This window comes from Sus scrofa, chromosome 6 (assembly GCF_000003025.6).
Source record: "Sus scrofa isolate TJ Tabasco breed Duroc chromosome 6, Sscrofa11.1, whole genome shotgun sequence".
In the NCBI taxonomy this organism is placed as follows: Eukaryota; Metazoa; Chordata; class Mammalia; order Artiodactyla; family Suidae; genus Sus; species Sus scrofa.
In genome coordinates, this window is record NC_010448.4 from 150970554 (window position 1) to 150984028 (window position 13475).

Sequence of the window (13475 nt, forward strand, 5' to 3'; positions counted from 1 at the left end):
TATATCTCTCATCAACTGCTTATTTATTTTTATGGGACACTCAACATATTTATAAATGGCAAGGAATACATAATTTATGAATATTGCTTCCCTCTCTGCCTCTAAAACGTTCTGATTCTGAGTCTTACAGAGAGAATCTAGTTGAGAGATATGCCTGTAGAGCTGGTGTAATCACCTGCTTTAAAATTAGGGTCAAAGGAGATGTTGTTGGCTTAAGGGATTTTTTGAAAAAAATAACTCTTTTTTGAAATAAAAAAACATATCCTTACGAAAGGCAAAGAAAATGGACTAATCTGAATATACAACAAACAATCTATAAATAAGATTTATGTTATTGACAAAAGCTAGATTTTTCCCACTTACTGAGGGGAAGCAAGTTTACCTACAGCATATATTATGCACCAATAAATTTGCTAAATATCAGGTACGTAAACACATGCAAAAAGTCATTACGTTTTGGAGAATTATAAATGGCACTACAGAGTATTCTTTCTCTTTGGTTACTTTGGACTTTTGCAAAAGAAAAAATTTTAGGTTGAGAATTAAAAGACAATTTTCAGTTAATTTTAATATCAAACATACATTCTATGGTATTTCAGATAAAACAGCTCTAATTTTTAGAATATGCAATAATCATAACTTGCTTTTTTTCTTTCTTTTTTTCCCCCTGTATAGCATGGGGATCAAGTTATCCTTACATGTATACATTTTTTTCCCCACCCTTTGTTCTGTTGCAATATGAGTATCTAGACATAGTTCTCAGTGCTACTCAGCAGGATCTCCTTGTAAATCTATTCTAAGTTGTGTCTGATAACCCCAACCTCCCGATCCCTCCCACTCCCTCCCCCTCCCATCAGGCAGCCACAAGTCTCTTCTCCAAGTCCATGATTTTCTTTTCTGTGGAGAGGTTCATTTGTGCTGGATATTAGACTCCAGTTATAGGTGATAGCATATGGTATTTGTCTTTGTCTTTCTGACTCATTTCACTGAGTATGAGAGTCTCTAGTTCCATCCATGTTGCCGCAAATGGCACTATGTCATTCTTTTTTCTGGCTGAGTAGTATTCCATTGTGTATCTATACCACATCTTCCTAATTCAATCCTCTGTTGATGGACATTTGGGTTGTTTCCATGTCCTGGCTATTGCAATGAACATGCGAGTGCATGTGTCTCCTTTAAGGAGAGTTTTGTCCGGATAGATGCCCAAGAGTGGGATTGCGGGGTCATATGGAAGTTCCATGTATAGATTTCTAAGGTATCTCCAAACCGTTCTCCATAGTGGCTGCACCAGTTTAAACCATTCCCACCAACAGTGCAGGGGGGTTCCCTTTTCTCCACACCCCCTCCAGCCCTTGTTATTGGTGGACTTATTAATGAGGGGCATTCTGACTGGTGAGAGGTGGTATCTCGTGGTAGTTTTGATTTGCATTTCTCTCATAATCAGGGATGTTGAGCATTTTTTCATGTGTTTGCTGGCCATCTGTATATCTTCCTTGGAGAACAGTCTATCCAGGTCTTTTGCCCATTTTTCCATTGGGTTGTTGGCTTTTTTGCTGTTGGGTTATATAAGTTGCTTATATATTCTGGAGATTAAGCCCTTGTCCGTTGCATCATTTGAAACTGTTTTCTCCCATTCTGTAAGTTGTCTTTTTGTTTTCTTTGGGGTTTCCTTTGCCGTGCAAAAGCTTTTCAGTTTGATGAGGTCCCATGAGTTTATTTTTGTTCTTATTTCTATTGCTTTGGGAGACTGACCTGAGAAAATATTCATGATGTTGATGTCAGAGAGTGTTTGGCCTGTGTTCTCTTCTAGGAGTTTGATGGTGTCCTGTCTTATATTTAAGTCTTTCAGCCATTTGGAGTTTATTTTTGTGCATGGCGTGAGGGTGAGTTCTAGTTTCCTTGCTTTGCATGCAGCTGTCCAGGTTTCCCAGCAATGCTTGCTGAATAGACTTTCTTTTTCCCATTTGATGTTCTTGCCTCCCTTGTCAAAGATTAATTGACCATAGGTGTCAGGGTTTATTTCCGGGTTCTCTATTCTGTGCTGTTGGTCTGTGTCTGTTTTGATACCAGTACCATGCTGTTTTGATGACTGTGGCTTTGTAATATTTCTTGACGTCTGGGAGAGTTATGCCTCCTGCTTGGTTTTTGTTTCTCAGGATTGCTTTGGCGATTCTGGGTCTTTTGCTGTTCCATTTAAATTTTTGGATTGTTTGTTTTGGTTCTGTGAAAAATGTCATGGGTAATTTGATAGGGATTGCATTGAATCTGTAGATTGCTTTGGGTAGTATGGCCATTTTTACAATATTGATTTTTCCAATCCATGAACATGGAATATCTTTCCATTTCTTTGCATCTTCTTTAATTTCTTTGATTAAAGTTTTGTAGTTCTCGGCATATAAGTCCTTTACCTCCTTGGTCAGGTGTATTCTGAGGTATTTGATTTTGTGAGGTGCAATTTTAAAAGGTATTTTTGTACTCCTTTTCTAATATCTCATTGTTGGTATACAGAAATGAGACTGACTTCTGAATGTTAATCTTATATCCTGCTGCATTGGTGAATTTATTAATCAGTTCAAGTAGTTTTTGGGTTAAGTCCTTAGGGTTTTCTGTGTATAGTATCATGTCGTCTGCATACAGTGACAGTTTCATCTCTTCTCTTCCTATATGGATGCCGTTTATTTCTTTTGTTTGTCTAATTGCTGTGGCTAGGACTTCCAAAACTATGTTGAATAGCAGTGATGAGAGTGGGCACCCCTGTCTTGTTCCAGATTTGAGTGAGAAGACTTTCGGTTTTTTCTCCATTGAGTATTATATTTGCTGTGGGTTTGTCATAAATGGCTTTATGTTCAGGAATGTTCCCTCTGTACCCACTTTGGTGAGGGTCTTGATCATGAATGGATGTTGGACTTTGTCAAATGCTTTTTCTGCATCTATTGAGATGATCATATGATTTTTGACTTTTGTTAATGTGGTGTATGCCGTTGACTGAATTGCGTATGTTGAACCATCCTTGTGAACCTGGTATGAACCCTACCTACCTGGTCATAGTGTATGATTTTTTTTGATATGTTGTTGGATTCGGTTGGCTAAGATTTTGTTGAGAATTTTTGCATCTATATTCATCAAAGATATTGGCCGATAGTTTTCTTTTTTGGTGTTGTCTTTGTCTGGTTTTGGAATTAGGGTGATGGTGGCATCATAGAATGTCTTTGGGAGTATTCCTTCTTCTTCAACCTTTCGAAAAAGTTTAAGGAGGATATCACTTGCTTTTTTAAGATAAAATGGCACCACGTGGGGTGATGGATGTTAACTAGACTTACTGTGGTGATGATTTCCCAATACATACAGAAATTGAATCATTGTGCTGTACACCCAAAAGTAACATAATGTCTATGCCAATTATGCTTCAGTAGGAAAAAAAAAAAAAAGAAAAAAAAATCATGTATGTATGCCACAGTTTTTTAAAAGGCAAAAATTCATTTGAAGAAGTCCATAAGAAATTTCACTTCTTAAAACAACCCCCATCCAAGGAGTTAGTTGACTTTTACTTGGTAAGCGCCTGAGGTGTTGCCTGGGGTTACAAGAACCGAAAAGTAAAAGTAAATACATGGGAGCTCCTGTTGTGGTTCAGTGATAACAAACCCGGCTAGCACCCATGGCGATGTGGGTTTGGTCGTTGGCACCGCTCAATGGGTTAAGGATCCAGCATCGCCATGAGCTGTGGTGTAGGTTGCAGACACGGCTTGGATCTGGCATTGCTGTGGCTGTGGTGTAGGCCAGCGGCTACAGCTCTAATTTGAACTGTAGCCTGGGAACCTCCATATGCTGTGGGTGTGGCCCTAAAAAGACAAAAACAAACAAACAAACATACAAATACATAAAAATTCTCTAACAAGGTCTTGGCAAAACAGAGCACAGTATCTCCTTCTACCATGACAAAGTTAATATCACATTTATCCCACAGACCATAACAAAGGAAATCCAACCACAATGTGCAGTAAGTTTGACTTAAAACCCATAAAACAATAGGAGATTCAGACTGAATGGGAAAATCTGGGTTGATCTCCAGCTCTTGCTCATCTTTGTCTGCGTCACTCGCTTACGGGCTGATACTTGTTTTAGTTCCAAAGTCTGAAATGCCTTATTTTAAGGACGACTTTACATGCATTTTGAACAGAGTGAACATGAATACACGTACTTTGATCCTGCTGCCAGAAAAAGCAACCAATCTATTCTGAAAACTTAGTTTAGTTCAATGTAAGGACTTGGGAGGGGAACCCCGAGTGTTCATCCATTCAAACCATCATCCTCTCTTCCTGACTGCTCCTTTTCTTTTCCTTTTTTTTTTTTTTTGTTTTTTTTTTGTTTTTTTTGTTTTTTTGTCTTTTTGTCTTTTATAGGGCCACACTCGTGGCATATGGAGGTTCCCAGGCTAGGGGTCGAATCAGAGCTGCAGCTGCCGGCCTACACCAGAGCCACAGCAACAAGGGATCCGAGCCATGTCTGTGACCTACACCACAGCTCATGGCCACACCCCACACCGGATCCTTAACCCACTGAACAAGGCCAGGGATCAAACCCACAATCTCGTGGTTCCTAGTCAGATTCGTGAACTACTGAGCCACGATGGGGACTCCTCTTTCCCTTTTTTTATCTTTTGTCTTTTTAGGGCCGCACTCAAAGCATATGAAGGTTCTCAGGCTGGGGCCCAATCGGAGCTATAGCCACTGGCCTACACCACAGCTCACAGCAATGCTGGATCTTAACCCACTGAGCGGGGCCAGGGATCAAACCCAAGTCCTCGTGGATGCCAGTCAGATTCATTTCCTCTGAGCCAGGATGGGAACCCCATTGACTGATCCTTTTCTTTTGTCCATCTCTTAAAAGTTGTCGTTCCAGTGCTTGAGCTCATCTCTCCCTATGTATATATTTCCTATGCTATTTTCTTTATTTCCATAACATCAGCTACCAGGCTTGACTTTGATATTTGTGAAAACTAGAATAATGTTTGCTTCATTCACCACTGTGCTTGACACCTGGGACAAAGCAGTTTGTAAGTGCATATTTGTCGAATGAGTGGATGAATCAATCTATAGGCCAATGACTCTCAATTCTTTATCTTTTGCCAAGATCTCTGCCCTGGGTTCCAAACCCATAAATCAAAATGCTTATTAGATAGTTCCATCCAAATGGCCCACGGGTATCCTCAGACAGAACATGTCCAAAGTGAAGCTCCTTTTCCTCTCTCCAAAAATCCGGCCTGACTCCTCTCTGTTCCCTGCTTCAATGAACCATCCACTGTTTCATCTCATTGTCTATGTTTGGTGTCATCCCCGACTCTCGCCTCTTACAAACACCCACATCCAATGACTCCCCACTGACTGTATTTCTGTTTCTTCACTCTATGTATATCTCCATCTCTCCTTTCTGGCTGTGGCCCTGGCTCTTCTCACTTCTCACCAGCATGATGGGACAGCCTCCTACGTTCTCTATCATCAGCCTTAGCTTCTCCTCTAGTCCACTCTCCACTTTGCAGCCAGAGCTGCCTCCCTGACAGGCAAAGCTGATGATTCATTCATTTGTTCAACAGATACTTACTGGGAACCTCCAGTGTGCCAGGTATTGGGTGAGGGGTTTGAGATACAGTCCCTACCTTCGTGAATTTACACTCTAGAATTAGACACAGCTGAAAATGTAAAATAAATGAATTGTTTGGGAATAATGTATAATGGGAATAAATAATATGAAGGAAACAAATAGGAAAAGCTTTTTAGAAAAGGTGGTCAGGGGAGGTCTCCCCTAGGAGCTGACATCTGAAAGATACTAAGGAGACAGCCAGGAAAAGGAGGGGGAAGAGCTCTTAAGGCAGAGGGGTTGGCATGTTCAAAGGCCCTGAGGTAGGAAAAAACAAGGTGTTGGGGAATCTGAAAAAAATTCACTGTGTTTAGAACTCGTTGCCCCTTCAGAAATCTTCAAGAGCCCCACAGAGAGTTCAGGGTACAGTACAAACTTCTTCCACTGGCATACAACCCCCATACAGTACAGCCCCCAGGTCCTAACTCGGAGGAGCCTGGCATGCACTAAACTGTGTGTCCCTGAATGAACACAGCTCAAATTGGGCTCCATAGATTTACTTTCCTCTCTTATAAAAACGCTGAGAGAACTTCTTATTTCTGTCTCTTTTTCTCTCTCATCTCTAGCAATGTAATCTGCACTAAAACCAAGCCAACGTGCATCGGAAAATTATTAAAATGAACCATCCAAATAGTCCCTCCAAACCAAGCAGGATAAGGACAGAATGGGCAAACCATTTAGACAAAGCTTCCAGGTGAGAAGATGCTATCAGATTCTCTGATGAGAAATATCTGGGGTTGTCCTATTGTGATTATGGCTCATATTTCGAGAGACCAAATAAAAACAGAGATAAAAGGCAGCATTGTTTAATGGATGTAAAAGCTAGACAAAAAAAGCCTAGTCCCACACTTAAACTAGGACTTTTGTCATCCTGAAAAATCACTATAAATTAACCACTGGATCCTCCATGTCCTTCTAGCAACCTGCCTCCTCAAGCTTATTCTAGTAAAACGTGTGTAATTTAAAAGATGGAATATATGCAAATGTACAATAACCAGAAAAATAAAAGTAAAGAGTAGAATTATTTCACAAACCCTGAAGTAACCACCCTTTCACAGAATCATGAGATTATCAGATTGCCTTGGCTACTCTATGTTTAGAATACATCTCCAAGGAAAGGTCTGTGTAAACACTCCACGTAACTTTAAGTGACTATGAAACTGGTTTTTTGTTCCGTCACCAATTATTTGGAAACCCACTGATGAACTCCAGAGGAAGACAGCCACGAGAAACGAAACTTAAGAAATGATGGGAAAAAATGACACAGCTAACGTAATTACTAAGCGAACCTGAGTAGATTATTATTTCGTTCTCGCTAACACAAACCAAATCACAAAGAGGACTTTCAGGGAAATAACAGTAATCTGGGTGCTCTACTTTATTACAAGATGACAGAAAAATGGAAAAAGACAATAAAAAAGCAAATTTAAGTACGTAATTCCGAATTCAGTTGGTAGCATTGAAAGATCTTCAGATGGAAAGCTGATTAAACATTCCTGAAAGGGGAGTTCCCGTCATGGCTCAGTGGTTAAGGAACCTGACTGGCATCCAGGAGGATGCAGGTTCCATCCCTGGCCTCGCCCCGTGGGTTAAGGATCTGGCGTTGCCGTGAGCTGTGGTGTAGGTCGAAGAGGTGGCTCGGATCCTGCATTGCTGTGGCCCTGGCGCAGGCTGGTGGCTACAGCTCTGATTGGACTCCTACCTGGGAACCTCCACATGCCGTGGGTGTGGCCCTAAAACGAGAGAAAGACAAAAATAAATAAATAAATAAATAAATAAAATAATAAAATAAACATTCCCAAAAGGTCCCAAGATTTACATTTTTGAATAGGGTATCTCAGAAATGAGTGCAAAAAACACATACTTTTCAAAGTATTGGGGACCTACTGAATAACACAAGGAACTCTACCCAATATTCTGTGATAATCTATATGGGAAAAGAATCTAAAAAAAAAGGAATGTGTGTATATGTATAATTGAATCACTTTGTTGTACAGTAGAAATTATCACAACATTGTAAATCAACTAGACTTCAAAAACAGCTTTAAAAAATGAAGAGAAAAAAAAAAAGTATGTCTTAGGTGAAAAGCCACACAGAGCCCTGATCTGACTTTCACTGCAATTCTGAACTATTGCTCAGGAGCAATTGTATAGGAGATTGAAATAAGGAGCAGGTCCTTTTTCATTTTAGATAAAATGGCTAAAAAAAGTTCATTCACTGAAGTCTTGTTCAATGAATTCTCAATTAGAGTACAGAGTTCAATACCCTGGAATCAGTCATACCCACAGTGGGGAAAGATTAGGCTTTCCAGAGAGGCAGAAATGTAAAAAGCTAAATTCTTTTATGGGTGGTTAGGAAAAGCAGCTCTCTTTACCTTGATGATATCAGCAGTTATTATGGAAAATGCCATTATATGGGAACCAAATCTCATCTCATGAAGGGACTGAACATCTATCTACCTCTTAAAGGAAAAGAGGTTCGATTTGCAGGTAACCTTGCAGAACTGTTCAGAGGTCAGGGAAGGCATAGCTGGGAACAAACCATCTGGAGGGCTGGCCTTGAGAGAAAGTCTGCAAGTCCAGGAAATAGAGTTAACGTACCTGAGGAGGAAAGCTGATACCTGAGGTGGTATTTTTGTTTATCCTGTTGAAATAGCAAAGGGCTCTCAGCTCTAAATGGTCAAATCTCATGGGGCTAATAATGGATGCAGGCAAACTGCAATACACAGGTCATTTCATCAGAAAGCATGTCCCGTCTGCTCTCTATAGGGGGATGCAGAACCTGTGGATACTGAGGAATGACTACATTTTATAGCAGCAGCTTGAGCATCTGAGGGTTCTGGTATCCCCGTGGGTCCTGGAACCAATATCCTGTGGACAGGAAGGGACAACTGTATCTACAGCCTCTTCTCCCGTGGTAAATGTGGTTCTATCACTAGTCAAAGACAGGTCAATGGCCGGGCTTTTGCTTTTGCATACTTGTGAGTCTGGGCTACTCAAAGGGAAAAGAGCTCCCTCCCTGTCAAGCCGTCTATGCTCCACAAGGACTTGGGATTGCCTGGGACGTGCCAGCCCTGGGCTAAAACCGGAAGACACTGCTCTCTCAGAACACACATGCTGGTGCCCCTAAAGAAAGTTCACCTCATCAACTCTGCTCCTCGAATTTTCATTTCTCCTTCAGGGAGCTGCCCACTGGCTTAGGAGCCACCTAAGAGGAGGGAACTCAGCTCCCTGCAGTGACTCCTTCCTCTTGCCTGACCTGACAGTCAGTGCATACTCATCAGCTGTGCTCAGTCAATACTGCTGAGTAGAACTTCTGCTGGACCTGCCTCCTGTCACAGCCTCTTTCTACCTTACGTGACAGTGGTTTGTTTTCCTGTCTTCCTACAGTATTCCTACAACACGCCAGGCAAGAGCCAGCAGCGTCTCTTGACTGGGACACTGCCCACAGCGCCCGGCTCGATCCCTTGTTCTAGGTGTGTAATAAAAACTGATTCCGACGAGGGACGTGAGATACCCTGATTTAGCAGCCCTCTAAAGCACAATGTAAATGATTTTCGCTTACCTCTAGTCCCATGGTACTTCTATACTCTTATTCTGGAATATCTTAGAAAACAGGTTTTTTTTCAGGTGGGGTTGGGGGATATTTCTATTGATCCGTTAAGCCCAAATTCCAAAATTTTGGTCTGTAGACAAAGACAGTGCCTATGGGATGGCAGAGCAGCAGGACAGAGGAACTTGGGTCCCTGAATGATGCTGTAGAATAGAACCACCCTGCCAACTTAGTCTTCCATCTGGAACAGTTAGAAAAATAGATTTTAATGTACTTTAACCACTTTAATTTTCTGGTCTTTGTTATAGCAGCCTCATACTTACTCTAACCAACATAAGTGCCAGTCTTTCCCTTTAGAATGGAAAGTGTCACAAATTAGCAGTCCAAGAGTCAGTTTCAGTCTGCAAACACACTGTCCTTGGCTGGCAGAGTACTATTTTTTTTTTTTGCATATGAAGATTTTTAAACAGAGCATGAGCTTCCAAATGTACCACACTCCCCAATACTCTTTATTGTACTTCATTTATTTAAATGTTCTACAAGGGCTCCATAGGCAAAGAAATTTAGAATGCCTGCTAGGTATCTTCTCTCTAACCTACTAGCACAGCAGGCAAAGAGTGCATAGATGGTTGCTCTGATAATAAAGCCGTCAGTATATCATGATTTTTTTTTTTTTTTTTTTTTTGGCTGTGCCAAAAAAAGCTCCCTGGGCCAGGGATTGACCCCATACTATAGCAGCAACGAACCCACAGCAGTGACAATGCTAGATCCTTCACCTGCTGAGCCACCAGGGAACTCCAGTATTTCATGACTTCTTTGAGAATTAAGTTTAGACTCCTTAGCCAGGTATTTAAAGCCCTTTAATATCTGACCTACACACTTTCTCAGCATTTCAGGTAGTAGTTCCAAGAGGTCCCAAAAATACACTCTCTGTGTTGCAGCTGAGACATCTCATTTGCTCTTCTCCAAATAATGATATGTTCCATCCTCTGTATGAAGGTTCCTATCATCTTCCCAAAACGTGTTATGTAGAATAGTCTACAGAAATGCTCCACCACAAATGAATTGGAAAAAAAAAAAAAAAGACACAGACATATAGATAATAAAGATGTCCATAGTAAAACTAGTTCAGACGACACTATCACACCCACCCTTGGAGTGTGACAAGGGACATTTACATGTTAAAGCCACTAAGAGTTCCTTAATATCAGTGAACTCATGATTCCCCAAATAATTTGACATGGGTAACATGTGTATTTTGGCAAATGTTTGTTGTTGATACATTATTCTGCTGTTTTTCCTATTTTCCCCACTTGGTGTAGGTACCAGTGTGCTGAGGAGAAAGTAGAATTGGAACTATCTGTGCTAATTAACACTTTTAAAGTAAGGCTCAAGGATAATCCACATTTTACACTTGCGATCTGCTTTAAAATATCTATGTTAGGAAAATGGGTCAAGCTGGTAACAGGTGCTATAAAGTTAAGCTGAAAAGTTTATCCATAGAACAACACTAGGTAGTATGAATTTTCATCAAAAGCATAGCCTTCATTTATCTAGTATTTACTGTGTTTGACACTCTGCTAAGCACTTCAGACATAGTAGCTCTAATTCTTCCTGCAACCCTTCTGTAGTTAAAAATATTCTCATTTTACAAAAAAAGGAAGCTTTAGCTCAAAGAGGTGAAGTGACTTGTCTACGATCACAGAGCTGGTGGTAGAAGCAGGATTAGAACACAGGTTTGTTTAGTCCTCTTTATATCGGAAATGACAGTTTATTCCAACATACATAATATCAGACACTTCATTATTTACTCTAGCCCACAGGCCTTATCACATCTTTCTTCCATTCTTGCAGTTAATAAGGGAAGAGTAGTATCTCATGAAATTAAATTTAATGGCTCAACCTCACATAGAGAAGGTTTATGAGTTTGAGCTACAAGTAAGCATTTAATAAAAAACTGTGCCTAATATAAATCAAAAAATGATAAAAGATTTTTACTTATTTGTATGTTTAGAAACACTGGATGTACGACATCACAAAATGAATAGGAAATGAAAGGATTTTAAAGATCATTGAGTAATGGAATAATCATTTATTAGACTAACAAAATAATGAGGTTTGATTTCTTGAAAAATTCAGTTAATATGTTTGTCTTCCTATAACCCTATCTCACTTATCCTCTGGAACAAGGAGAATAAATCTCATCTCTCTTCCAATCTGTTACCTTTCACATATTTGAAGATGGTTCCTCGGTCTCTAATTTTCTCTCCCTCAGGCTAAATAGTCTTTCTTTCGTTGATTTGCCATGTCAGCGAATTAATTTCCCCATTGTCCCTAAACATTTAGAATCGTACATTTATTAAACCTATAATAAGAAACAGGTATTTTGCAAGTGGACCCTATTACAAATTAGTTTTGTACAAGAATAGAGAAACACTTGTTTTAGGGAATTTTTTTTAAGCATCACAAAAAAAACGTTTTTTAAATAAAGAAAATTTCGTTCCATGTTAGAAAAAGTCTTCCAGTATAATTAGCATAATAAGATCAGTATTTTATAACTATTTTAAAATTAATGTTATTATTTTTAATGCACCATAAACTTAAAAGTATTTTTTAATTAACCTGGTTTTGAACTAGAAGGGGTTTTTAAGCAACCTTAATTGTTTTTATGTTCTGAATCAAAGTTTCCTCTAAACTTGGATAGTAACAACTGCTAATCTGCAAATGGATCAAACTATTTGTAATGGCTTCAGTTTATGCTTATCAACTCTTACATATGCCAGAGAAAAAAATAAGGAAATGTATTCCCTGAATATATCTGATACAGGTTACCTTAAATGAAACAGACATGAAACTGGATCACCCGAGGGCTACCCTGGTTTATGGATGTAAAACAGCAAAAAACCCTTAATGCCCATCATTCTCTTATTTCTTTTTAGGTTTAATTCACATGGCTGTGAAACCATTTACACAGACTCCCTGAGTGCTAAACCATGCAATGACAGGGAAAAAAGGCCAAGGCCATGTGCTAATTTTAAGACACTCAACACTGATTTTAGTTCGCCAAGCGTGGAAAGAAAATCACTGATGAGCCGAAGCAATGTATTTTAAAAGACCTCTTGCAATGACTTTTCCAAGGCTACAAAAAGAAAAAAAATTACAAATAGGGAGATGTAGTTTTTCAAACACATCATCAAATCAGTGAAGGTTCAGAACCACAACACACAAAGAGCGTCATCTTTTTAAAAGTCACCTGCTTTGTGCAATTCTTACTCGGCAATTACTCAGTTACTGAAGCCATAATTCACAGGGTTTATTAAATTATAGGATCTATATTATACATTTCTGCAGATACGACGGCATGCCACAAATCGTGCAGGCCACTAGACTTTGAAGTTTGCTGGCTTAGCACAAACACAAAGTATTTTAGAAGTAGCAGAAAATTCTTTGTGAAATATAACAGAAGGAATTAGACTGTTCAGGCCATGTCGTGTTAGCACAATGGGGGAACACTTTTAAGACTTTAAAGTCATGTAATACAATTCTAGGCTGGATTTTTCTTGTTAGAAAAAGTAGAATGGGAGTGATTGGAAGAGAAAAGGGCCAATATTTGACAACAGAAATCAGCATAACCTTTTAACTGCAGCAGCCATGGGTGACTGCCCTTTGACCTTGAAAGATTATGTGGGATTTCAATGACAACAGCTGGAAGTGAGCATGTGTGAATGGAGAACACAGATCTGAGGCCTGGTACAAAAGGCTGCACAATCTCTGCCCAGATCAGAGTGCTGATTAGAAATTGTTTCCTGGTCCTGGCTTAATAGAGTGTGATAATGAAAGGCTGGTTTTTTTTTTGTTTTGTTTTGTTTTGTTTTTTTTAATTCTTCCCGCAAAAACCATTGGTAGATTTCTTCCAAACCCGCTCTTCCCTTTCAGCCCCCAAATCTTCTGGGCTTTTATATGTAACAGGCCCATCTTTCTTAAGAATATAGTTTAAAACAAAACTTTGTTTCACAAGCTACTTTTCACAGACAAAATTTAAGTTTTTGAGTTCTCCCAAATTTTAAAAGACTCTCTACTGGGGCATGTCACACAGGGTGTCATTATTTTTTGTTTAAGGATCTGTGACACAGAGATACACACAGGAGCACGCGCACACACACACACACACACACATAACCATGAGAGTTCAATAAAAGTGGGAACTACATCTCATCTTTTTAATTCCACCATTTGTAGTGATTAGCACGCAGTGGACCCTCTAGATGTATGACAAAGGAACACAGAA

At 39.5% G+C, this 13475-nt stretch overlaps 1 protein-coding gene across 6 annotated transcripts in view; it reads right to left on the minus strand.

The window, feature by feature from the left end:
- The window catches only part of NFIA (nuclear factor I A), a 395772-nt gene that overhangs the window by 136552 nt on the left and 245745 nt on the right, over positions 1–13475 (minus strand). The gene's annotated exons all lie outside the window — the stretch shown is intronic.